The 13400-nt window shown below is 36.4% G+C and overlaps 1 pseudogene; it reads left to right on the top strand.

Moving 5' to 3' along the window:
• Positions 1-3782: 3782 nt before the first annotated feature.
• Positions 3783-13400, top strand: part of LOC107850109 — a 43707-nt pseudogene continuing 34089 nt past the window's right edge.

Genomic DNA, 13400 nt, shown 5'->3' with positions numbered 1-13400 from the left:
ATATTCGGATATCAATGAAAATACAATAATTAAATCAGATAATGCTGAATTTTGTGAACACGTTTATCCATAAAAAACTAGACATGAACAGTCTAGTGGGGGTCTAAATGACCTAGAGATGAACCAACTGAGGATGTACATAATGATGAGAATCCAAGACGTAGTACACGTCAAAGAATGTTAACTTCATTTTGATTGGATTTTTTAGCATTTCTCTTAGAAAAGGAGCATCAAACATTTACAGAAATGATGTTGTATTAAGATTCATTCTTTTGGAAAGAGGCAGTGAATAGTGAGATTGATTCAATCTTAAGCAACCATACGTGGTAATTGGTTGATCTTTCTCCAGGAAATAAACCTTTAGGTTCAAAATAGATCTTTAAAGAAAAATAAAAACAGATTGTACTATTGACAAATACAAGGCAAGACTTGTAGTAAAAAGCTTCAAACAGAAAGAAGACCTTGATTACTTTGATACATACTCACTAGTAACAAGGATAACGTCAATTCGAATGTTAATTACCTTGGCAGCGGTATATGGTCTTGAAATTCATCAAATGAATGTGAAAACAACATTCCTAAATAGAGAATTGGAGGAAGAAATCTATATGGAACAACTCGATGGTTTTGGAGTTCCAAGAAAGAAAAATAAGGTGTGTAAATTTGATATGTCGATGTATGAACTAAAACAAGCACCTAAATAATGGCATGTAAAGTTTGACCAAACCATATTGGCAAACGAGTTCAAGATAAATGAATGTGATAAATGTGTTTACATTAAAGACACTCCAAATCACCAAGGCATTATTTGTTTGTATGTGGATAGTATGTTGATCATCAGTAGAGATGTTTCTGACATAAATGCCACGAAATGAATGCTCGAGAGTAAGTTTGATACGAAAGACCTTGGAGTTGCGAATGTGATCTTAGGAATAAGAATTCATAAAACTCCACATGGCTTGGCATTGTCACAGTCTTATTACATCAAAAAGGTACTTGACAAATTCAAGTATTTGGAATTTGGTATTGCCAAGACTCTATTTGACGTGAGCTTCGCACTTCAAAAGAATATGGGTGAAAGTGATTTACAGTTGGAATATGAAAGAGTGTTGGGATATTTAATGTATATAATAAATTACACACGACTAGACATAGCATGTTCTATTATTAAGTTGAGTCAGTACATGAGTGATCCCAATAAAACACATTGGATGGAAATTAAAAGAGTTTTGGGGTATCTTAAATACACTCAAGACTATGCTTTGCATTATAATAAATATCCCACGGTACTTGAAGGATATAGTGATGTAAATTGGATCACCAGATCAAATGAAGTAAAATTCATGAGTGGATATGTATTTACTATGGGTGGAGGAGCATCCTCTTGGAAAGTATCCAAACAGACATGTATTGCTTGCCCTACGATGGAATCAAAATTTATCACATTAGATAAAGTCAGTGAAGAAGCAGAATGACTCTAAAATTTCTTGGAAGCTATTACTTATTGGCCCAAACCATTGGCACCAGTATGCATACACCGTGATAGTCAAGTAACAATAGGTAGGGCAAGGAGCATGATGTATAACGGTAAATCTCATCACATAAGACAAAGATATAATACCGTTAGAGAACTTCTGTCTAGTGAAATTATCACTATTGACTATGTGAAGTCAAAGGATAATATGTCGGATCCACTAACAAAAGGCCTATCTAGAGGAGTTGAGAGGACATCTAAGGGAATGGGTTTACAACCTAGGACAAGTCAGCATGGTGGTAACTCTACCTAGAAGACTGGAGATCCCAAGAGCTAGGTTCAAGGAGATCAAACAAAGTTGTGTCTGGTAGATTCAACATTGTTAATATATCCAACCCATTCTCATGATGTAGACAATGTTTAGTAAACAAGGATAAGACTTATGGTGTGAGGTCTTTTAATGATTATCTAAATTTGGCAGATTTGATCAAATAGTTTAATCTATAGGATTGAACAGTTAGAAATCACCTATGTGAGGGCGAAGTGGAAGCCGCTTCAAGGAGAATGTTAGTAAAGGCCTATTCTCTAAGATCTCATGAGACTGGGACATGTTCATGACTGAAACGAACAAAATCATGAGAACCATAAATGGTAAAAGGATGGTTGTGTGATATGTATTGTCTAGGGGTACATTAAAGCTCGACGGTTCAAAAATATCAAATCTACCGATTGACCGAGTGTATCCGATACAGGTTCACTATGAAAAGTTCAAAGGAAAACCCACTTATCTAGATGCAATCAGTCTTTGCTTGATGATCATATACTTGTCCGTAAAGTTCTACAAAGATCAGTCATTCCCCATTCATATGGGAGATTTTTGGATTCAATTGGTATGAATGAAAAATGAAAATTTGCTTGAAAGGGACACAATTCTTCTAGTAAAAGACACACTATTTCGGGAAAAGGTATTATTGTTTAGATGGTTGTAACTGTTCGGAAAAGACACACTCTTTTGAATGGACAGACATGACTATTCAGAAAGGATACACCTTTCCGGTGAGCCATTTTCACCTTTCGAAAGGGGCACTTAATGGCTATATAAACCTGCATTTTTTCACAGGTTTAGTATGAATTTTTCTACACTTGAAAATATTTCTTGTCTTCTAAAATATTCCGTGTGATCATCAAACTGTTAAGTGAGTTTGAAGAGAATCCGATCAATTGAGGTACCACTACAGTTGGGTTGTTAAACCATTTTATCTTGGGAGAAAAATTCTGTAACCTCGGGTACTTGGGGGAATTATTTCCTTAAGGACACTTCGTGAATTCAGAGGACTTAGATTTTCTGCTTCATCTAATTTTCTTTAAAATACTGAAAACACACTTCTTTGAAAGATCATTTTTGATATTGTGTTGAAGGTGTTGGAAACTTCATAAGTGTTCTTGATTTATTCTTGAACTTGTGTTGAAGTTGTTTTGCCAAAATACAGATTTTTGTGTACCCGAAAATAATAGGTTGTTGTCCCAGTTACTAAAGAAGGAAGAAGACTTGAGGCTGCCTTGGGATTGAGCGTGGAGAAGGTTGTTAAGGCCAATTTTGATGCTTTATTGGCACGTTTTCAAGAATAGACTGCAAAACTTATAGACTAGGTATAGTGGATCAGGGTTATAAGGTTGGGGGGGTAGTGGATCTGGTTATTAGGTTGGGACATGTTATGGTTTTAATGGTAAAATTAATTATCAATTGACCAATTAAAAAAGATACGTCTGTTGTCAGATTGATCCGTTAAATAAGATGAGAATGACATTTTAGGCCCAATAAATAGATGATGATATTTTTGCCCTATTTCACATAGTTAAAGGGTATTTTTGACCTTTGTCCTATCACCATTGACGTATGTTTTGCTTTAGTTGTCTTACTATCACATAGTTGTATTTTTTTTAAAAAAACTGGTGTTTAATTATAACATTGTTATTAAGTCGAGAGTGTATGGAAAATAACATTTCTACCTCACACAAAATAACAGTAAGATAGTATGTTCTAATCTATGCAGATTCCACTTATAAGGAGTATAATATGCTTAATTAAATTCAAGAAAATATAATTAAGGAGTTCCTTACCTTTGCTTAATTTGGTTGCCTCCTAAAACTAATCTCCATATCATGGTCATCTTTCTCAATCTTTCTCCCATTCAATCCCAAAATACTAACGTCAAATTTCTCACTAAAAAATCCAAAATTATTTTTTCTTTTTTCTTAAAAAGAAAAATCAAGAATAGCCAAAAATATATATTGATTCTTGATTGTAATGGAGAAATCTGGTTATGGCAATGATGGCATATGCAGATCTCTTAGACTACCTTTTTATTACCCAAAACATCAAAATTTATCAATGATATCTTTTTTACTCAGGAATATTTAATATTTCCCTGATAAACCAACACTTATTGATGCTGATAATGGTGAAATTTTGACTTTTTCTTAGTTCAGATCTTTTGTATCAAGAATATCTTATGGACTTGTTAACCAAACGGGTATAAAAAAAGATGATGTAGTCTTGATATTCTCCCCGAATTCGATACAATTCCCTTTATGCTTCTTTAGTGTTATTGGTTTAGGTGCTATTGCTACTACTGTGAATCCTGGGATTTCATGCCAAAAAGGTTGTTTTCATGACTTATTTTGTCATTTAGACAAAAGTCTTGAAAAAATTTCCATATACCTACTTAAAGCCGTCATATCATCCAATCTTTCCAACTCTACAAATTCACCACATGTTTCTAATAAGACACTTCAACCCACTCTATCATCCAATCTTTCCAACTTAATAAATTCTCCCATAAGTTTCTAATAATACACTTCAACCACTCCATCATCCACAATTATATAGTACAAAAATATCTAGGTTTTCAAAAATAATTTAAAAATATTCCAAGAGCTTAAAATAGACGGGTCTTTCCCTCTAAAAAGATCCAATTCAGGCCACTTTTCTGGCGTTATTTTCTGGCGATCAGCTCTAAATCAGTCCACAAACATCATAAGCTTGTCTATTGCATTCATTGTTACCTCATTGGTTTTCTATTTTCTCAAACACACTTTTCACCATTGTTAAAAGGCTTTAAATCACTCACATTACTCAAAAACTCTTTAAAAAGTATATCATAGTAGCTCAGGAGACTCCAAGTTCATTTCTGTAACGCCCTGAGTCTGCACTCCGGATGTCACATGGTGCTCATAATCCTAAAGGACCACAATTTAATCCATGACTAGTACCTGCTATAATCACTGAATAGTAACTCTGTAATAACGCAAAATTTAGGTTGAATATGTTATAAGGTTCATAACTGTAATCAAATACTGAATTCTAATAAATAAATGCTAAAAACTGAACATCTGTCTGAAGTAGTCTAGTTTGGAAGCCTCTAACTGTCTAAATATGGAGTTGATGGGACAAGTCCCCAATTAACTCCGACTACTAAATATAATGAATACTAAAATACTGAAATGATAACTCTATCCCCGAATTATGAGGACTCACCACTAAATCTGTTGCTGATAATATGGGCTAATAAGTACGATCAGGTCCCGTGCGTCTGGACCTATGATATAAGACATCATAGCATAAAAAAAAGGTATGTGTCAGTACTTTAAATGTACTGGTATGCTAGGTGAGGTAAGGATAAATGCATGAGTTCATATGTATGAACAATAACTGACTGAATAATATGAATATAACTGAATAAGAGTACATGTATATTTGAAATGCTATAAATACTGATTTTGCAATGTTATACATGTAACTACATATACTGTAACTGAGATCGTGTTAAGACTGGATAATGAGTTCTAAAAACTAAATGATTATGTATTATTATTAAATGAGTGACTATTTCTAGCAGTCTATTTCTGAAAGTCCTGATTCTATAGAACTGAACTGAGTTCTGTGCTAAGCTGGGTGACTGTGTCTAACAATCCTGATTCTAAAATTGAACTAAGGTTTTATGCTGGGTCTGAGACTAAAACTTGAACTGAAACTGAAACTGTGGGAGTGTTCATTTACCGACATACCTCGATTATGAATTGAGTTGGCCCCCAACCTGTGACCCCAGTTAGAAGGGTGTTAGCACCTTGCCAGGGGATACTAATAATGGCTATGATTTAAACCTGTCTAGCAGGAAGATATTTCGTCAACCCTTACTGGCAGGAAAACTCATACGAGATATATCAACCATAGAATAGCAGGAAGATATCTCAACCTACATTGGCTACGTAGTTCTATAACATAAGGATTGGTACTAAGGTTCAAACCCTTTTACTGACAGGAATGCCTCCGTCCCTCGATTCGCTTGGTGCTGATTACTACACCTAACTAAATAGACACTGAACTAATTTCTAGACTGTAATAGGCTTGACTGAACTGTTACTGATCGGGCTGTCTAACTGAACTGGACTAAGTTCACTGAGTTTTGTTTACTGACTGAATACACTGAGTTTTGTTAACTGGTTGTACATACTAAGTTCTGTAACTGACTGAGTACTACTATATGTGACATCACTGAGACTATTTTGAAACTACTATAGATCTAGGTAAACAGCTAGATTGTCAGGTATTAGATACCCTCAGGACTCGATAGCATAGATAGTAAAAACATAGCACAATCTTGAAAACATGATAACTAGTCAATTTGTCACAATTCATTCATTGAGACATTTTAGCAAACACTTGCATGGCATGAACTTATACACATGCTAACATGGTATAATTGCACTACTCAACTCACATGAATATTTTATCAAACACTTGGGGGCATATTTATGCACACAACTATAATACAACATACAAGCATCATGACCACAATCCCAACTTACAAATTCAAGGGTTTTTAACATGAAACCATATAACAACAAACACATGATATTTATTTCTCATAAAACATGTAATTAATTATAGATTATAAACCCAACTAACATCATAATCATGAATATAATTTAATTCAACATGAAATTCATGAAAAACAATCATCTTGTAATTTAAAAGAGGTTCTTGAACTTCAAGGGTAGAAGGAAACCCTTGGATGAACACCTAACATACCTTTATTGTTAATTCTATGAAAGTTGTGTTGAATTTCTTGAGATTTGGATCTTGAATTTGATGTCTTAGGGTTTGTTCTTTAGAGGATTTGAGTGAAAGTAAGTGCATTTTGCTTATTGAGGGCTGAATTTCGTGTTTTAGAGTCTGATTAAGAGGGGAAATGACCCACATACCTCTCTGGACGTAGAGTTTTAATGACTAAAAACATGCCCAGTGATGCGTAGACCAACTTCCCACATCAATGAGTTCGATGCGATGGCCGACGCGATGCGTTGAGATCACATTGGCTCACTGAAATTTGTACTAGGAGCTGGGGAAAATATTTATCGATGCGATATGCGATGCGACGCATCAAGATCACATTGATCCATTATTTTAGACTCCCAACATTTTTCAAAAAGGTTCAAGAAATCCTAAACTCATTCGAGAACCCCTACTGACACACCTGATCAAGATTCAATCCAAGGATTGACATTTTAAGGTCATAAAGGTCGTAAATATAAACACTTAGCTGAAATTTATAAGTCTGGACCTCTTTTTATGCTCTAAAGGACTGAGTTAAGCTTAGAATTTTGCAGGGTCTTACAATATCTTTCCATAGGGAACATTCATCCTCAAATGCAACTGACTAAGCTGAGAATACTGATAGACTGAGTTTACATACTGAACATGCATAACTGAAGCATGATTTTATGACCAAAACTACTTATATGCTGAGTTATCATATTGAACATGCATAACTGAAGCATGACTGAATTCTGAAGGCATGACACATGACTGAGATTTTTCATGAAGGTATGCATGATATGAGAATGTTATGCAACTGAACTGATATAGAGTTTGTAAAAGTAAACTGAGCATGGAATTGAGTAAATTCAAGGAAAACTGTTACCTTGTACTGAGTCTAAGTTTGCATAGAAGGGGTGAGGTTACTTGGTCCGCATATTTGTTTCTGCTTCGTAAGTAGCTTCCTCGACGGACCGATTCCACCAAAAAACTTTGACTAGAGGAACCTGATTGTTCCTCAGTCTACAAACATGATAATCAAGAATTTCAAATGGAATTTCCTCATTAGAGAGGCCGTTTTGGAAATCAATGCCCTCAATTGGGACTACAACTGCTAGGTCACCTATGCACTTCTTTAGAAAGGAGACATGAAACACTGGATGTACTAAAGCTAAGTCTGAAGGAAACTCAATCTCGTAAGCTACCTTTTTGAAACAGCTAATAATTCAATAAGGACCGACATATCGGGAACTGAGTTTCCCCTTCTTGCCAAACCTCTTCACTCTCTTTATAAGAGAGATTTTCAAATACACATAATAACTAATCTCAAACTCAAGATCCTTTCTTCGCACATCTACATATGATTTTTGTCAGGTCTGACCTATCGTAAGCCTTTCCTTGATCAACCAAACTTTTTCTAAGGTATCAAATACCAAGTCAGGCCCTACCACTGCGGATTTACCTACTTTAAGCCAACCAATAGGAGATCTACATCTCTTCCTATAAAATGCCTCAAACGGAGCCATCTGAATGCTGGAATGCTAACTGTTATTATATGCAAATTCAATCAAGGGAAAGTGGTCATCCCAACTACCCTTAAAGTCAATGGCACGCGCTTTTAGCATATCTTTTAAAGTATGAATGGTCCTTTCTTCTTGACCATCTGTATGAGGGTGAAAGGTTATACTGTGGTGAACTTAGGTACCAATACCCTTTTAGAAGGCTTTCCAAAAGTGAGAGGTGAACTCCATATCTCTATCTGAATTGATGGACAATGAAACTCAGTGCAATCTGACCAACTCTCTAACATAGATCTTGGCATAATCCTCGGTTGAATAAGAGGTATAAACTGATAAGAAATGAGATGATTTAGTCATCCTATCCACAATGACCCAAATCAAATCATGCTGGCGGTGAGTACGGGGTAAACCCATCACAAAATCCTTGTTCACCTCCTCCCACTTCTAAGTGGGAATACTGAACTTCTACATAGATCCACTAGGCTTCTGACGGACATGTCGAGAACTTAGCTACAAAGTATGTAATGTCTCTCTTCATCTCACTCCACCAATAGACCTCCCATAAATTACGGTACATCTTAGTGGCTCTTGGGTGAATCAAGTAATGCTCTCTATGCTCCTCTGAAAGAATCCTCTACCTCATGCTATCCATACATGGCATACAAAGTCTACCCTGACAACTCAACACACCATCTCCCCCTTGGGATAAAACCTCTAACTTTTGATCCCTTGCTGACTCTTTCAACTTAATAGACTGGGGTCCCTATCCTATTTTTCTTTTACTTCGAAGACCAGAGATGATTCTGAACTATTCTGCACTCATACGCTACCCTCTGCTAATTGAGTAAGGTGATACCTAGTCAGGCAAGCTGATGAACTTCGTGAACTAACTTTTTATTACCATCCCCCATGTAAGCAACACTGCCCGTAGACATCCTACTGAAAGCATCAGCCACTATATTGGCTTTGCTCAGATGATATAGAACACTCATGTCATAGTCTTTCAACAACTCTAACCACCTCCTCTGACGCAGGTTTAAATCTTTCTGAGAAAATACATACTTCAGGCTTTTATGGTCTCTGAACACATTAACATGAACCCCATACAAATAGTGCCTTCAAATCTTAAAGGAAAACACTACAGCTGCTAACTCAAGATCATGAGTGAGGTAGTTCTTTTCATGGGAATTAAGCTGTTTAGAGGTGTAGGCTATGACCTTACCTCTCTGCATCAAAACAAACCCCAAACCAACTATAGAAGCATCAAAATATACAAAAAATTCATACGAACCATCTGGTAAAGTCAAAACTGGGGCTGTAGTGAGTTGAGTCTTCAACTCCTGAAAACTCTTCTCACAAGAATCTAGCCACTAGAACTTGACTTTCTTCTGAGTCAATCTGTACATGAGGAATGCAATGGACGAAAATCCTTCAACAAACTATTGGTAATAGCCAGCCAAACCCAAGAAACTCCTAATGTCTGATGAAGAAATGGGCCTAGGCCAGTTTCTTACTACTTTGATCTTTTGAGGATCAACTCTAATGCCATCACCAAAAACTATGTGACCAAGAAAAGCTACTGACCTTATCCAAACTTTGCACTTACTGAATTTGGAGAACAATTGATGGACTCTGAGAGTTTGTAATACTATTCTGAGATGGTTTACATGATCATGTTCACTATTGGAGTAGACAAGAATGTCATCAATGAAGACTATGACAAATATGTTCAAGTACTGCTTGAACATGCGGTTCATCAAGTCTATGAAGGTTGTTGGAGCATTAGTAAGGACAAATAAAATAACTAGGAATTTGAAGTGACCATATCAAGTTCTGAAAACTATTTTTGAAATGTCACATTCTCTGACTCTAAGCTGATGATAACCTCATCTGAGGTCTATCTTAGAAAAGTAACTAGCACCCTAAAGTTGGTCAAACAATTCATCGATTTTGGAAAGTGGATACTTGTTCTTGACTAGGACTTTATTTAGCTAACAGTAGTCTATACACATTCTAAGAGAACCATCTTTCTTATGCATGAATAGAACTGGTGCACTCCAAGGGGATATGCTGGGGATGAATCCCTTGTCTAGGAGATCCTTCAACTATTCTTTTAACTCTTTAAGTTCTGCTGGTGCGATTCTGTATGATGGAATAGAGATAGGCTGAGTATCTTGAAGAAGGTCTTTTTCGAAGTTAATTACCCGCTCAGAAGGGACTCTAGGAAGATCTTCGGGAAACATATTTAGAAATTCTCATGCTACTAGAACTAACTCAAGACTAGGAGTATTGGAACTAGAATACTTAACTCGAACAAGATGATAAATACATCCCTTAGATATCATTTTTCTTACCCTAAGGTAGGAAACAAGCTAACCCTTTAGTGCTGAAGTACTACCCCACCACTCAAGGATAGGTTCATTCAGAAATAGAAAATGGATAACTCTATTTCTGCAGTCAACTGAAGCATAGCATGAATAAAGCTAATCCATGTCAAGAATGACATCAAAATCTATCATCTCTAATTCTACTAAGTCTGCTAAAGTGAATTTCTGAGATACCATAATCGGAGAATTTCTGTATGTCTGTCGAGCTATGATAATTTAACCACTGGGTAGAGACTGAGAAGGGCTCTTCTAGGATTTTGGGACTGACTCCAAAGTCAACAACTATATAAGGAGTTACAAAAGACAAAGAAGCTCTCAGGTTTAGTAAAGCATAAATATGCAAATAATAAACTTGTAATGTACCAGTGACCACATCAGGAGAACTTTCCTAATCCTGTTGGGACTAGAGTCATAAAGACTATTTAGGCGTTGCCCACTGGTGGTACTAGAAGCGGTTCTCTACTGATTCGTGTGATCAAACTGAGATGGGGGATGATTATGCTGACTCTGCAAACCCACCTGAGGACACTCTCTGATCCTGTGGCTAGTCTTTCCACATCTAAAACATATATCACTGCCAGCTCTGTAGATACCCTGGTGGTTTCTGCCATACTTCTGGCAAAGGCAATTTATTCGAGCACTGCTAACACTACCCTGAGGTTTAGGGCCTGGTGCCCAATCTTTATTGCAGTCATTGAATTTTGGCACTGGAGCATTGGCTGAGGACGGAGCTAGAACTAAGAATTTCAGGTAGAACTAAAAACAATTACCACCCACTACTTGGGCTAAGCAAAGTTGAAGCCACCTGTTTTAGCTCTTTATTCTCCCTCTCCTTCTCTTTATTCTTAGCCTTCTCTATCTACTGAGAATGGACCATGATCCTTGATATGTCCATCTCCTTAATTAGCATTGCGGTCCTATACTTCTTGACCATACTGCTAGATACACCCGACACAAACATACTCATCTTAGATCTGCTATTTGCTACCACATGAAGGGTATATCTGGCTAACTGACTAAATTTGAGAGAATACTCATTCACTGTCATGTTACCTTGCTTAAGATTAATAAACTCCAAAACCTTCACTTCTCTTAACTCCAATGGGAAAAACCTATCCAAAAAAATAGTGGCAAACTCCTCCTATTTTATGGGCCCTGCATCTGCATCCCTTTCTGCCTTCCACTACTTGAAGCATTAGTGAGCCACATTCTGTAATTGATATGCAGGCAACTTAACGCTCTCACTAATAGTCACCCCCATAATATCTGTGACTTTCTATACCTAATCAAGGTATTCATGTGGGTCATCATCAGACTTAGATCCAGTAAATAATAGAGCATCATTCGAGTGAAGTTCGAATTCTAACTGTAGAATTATTAGCCACTGGGTTGGCCTGGACAGTAGCTGGATGTTCATTCTAGGATTTCATAGAATGAGCTAGAGTGGTGAAAGCTGCTCTGAATTCTGCATGGGAAACATTCTCATTCAGGGGATCTAGCTGGACGGGCGGAGGTGCGACTGGTTTCCCATTTTTCATTTGTTAGTCCTTTTTGGAGGCATATTCTGTAAATAAAAGGGAAACTTGAATTAGACAGAGAGTCTAACTTGAGCTCATGCTCACTTGCACGATATGAATACTGAAAGAAGGGAATGTTTTTCTAAAATGCCTCATAGCCTCTTGTCCATAAGTGTGGTGCGCTACACACTCATGCCCAAGACTCTACTAGATGCGAATTTCAGACTTCCTAGGACTCTGTTGAACCTTAGGCTCTGATACCAAGTTTGTAACGCCCTAAGTCTGCACCCCGAACGTAACACGGTGCTCATAATCTCGAAGGACCATAAGCTAACCCATGACTGGTACCTGCTGCAATCACTAAATAGTAACTCTGTAATAATGTGGAATTTAGGATGAATCTACCATAAGGTTCATAACTATAATCAAATACTAAATATTGATAAATACATGCTAAAAATAGAATATCTGTCTGAAGTAGTCTAATCTGGAAGCCTCTAACTATCTGAATATGGAGTTGATGGGACAAGTCCCCAACTAACTCCAACTACTAAATACTGAAATACTGAAATGATAACTATGTCCTCGAACTATGAGGACTCACCACTAAATCTACTGCTGATAATCTGGGCTGCTAAGTACGGTCAGGGTACCATACGTCTGAAACTATGATATAAGACATTATAGCACAAAAGAAAGGTATGTGTCAGTACTTTGAATGTATTGGTATGCTAGGTGAGGTAAGGCCTAATGGATGGGTTCATATATATGAAAAATAACTGAATAAATAATATGAATATAACTGAATGAGAGTACATGTATATCTAAAACTTCTATAAATACTGATTTTGCAATGCTATGCATGTAACTACGTATACTGTAACTGAGATCATATTAAGACTGGATAATGAGTTCTGAAAATTGAATGACTGATAGATAAGTTTAGTGATACTGTATTACTATTAACTGAGTGACTATTTCTGACAGTCCTGATTCTATAGAACTGAACTGAATTCTGTGACGAGTTGGGTGACTATGTCTGACAGTCCTAATTCTAAAACTGAAGTAAGGTTTTATGCTGAGTCTGAGTGTGAAATTAAAACTGAAACCGTGAGAGTGTTGATTTTATTTGATGACTACCCATTCCACATACTCCTTCAATCACCACCCCCCAAATAAAAAAAATGTGTGGAATGGATAGTGTATGAACAATCGTCATCCTCTAAACATACTTGTGCTTTGACAAACATTGCTCATAGGATATTGTTTGTTCAACCACTACCCATACACACACTCCTTAATTTACCACCCCTAATTTATGATTATGTGACTTGTTTACACTTTTTCATAAGTGTAGAAATCAACACTACATTTATTTTTAATTTATTTATTGATTTTTAAACA

The sequence above is a fragment of the Capsicum annuum genome, chromosome 12, assembly GCF_002878395.1.
Source record: "Capsicum annuum cultivar UCD-10X-F1 chromosome 12, UCD10Xv1.1, whole genome shotgun sequence".
NCBI classification, from domain to species: Eukaryota; Viridiplantae; Streptophyta; class Magnoliopsida; order Solanales; family Solanaceae; genus Capsicum; species Capsicum annuum.
This window is presented reverse-complemented; position numbering and strand designations above follow the sequence as displayed.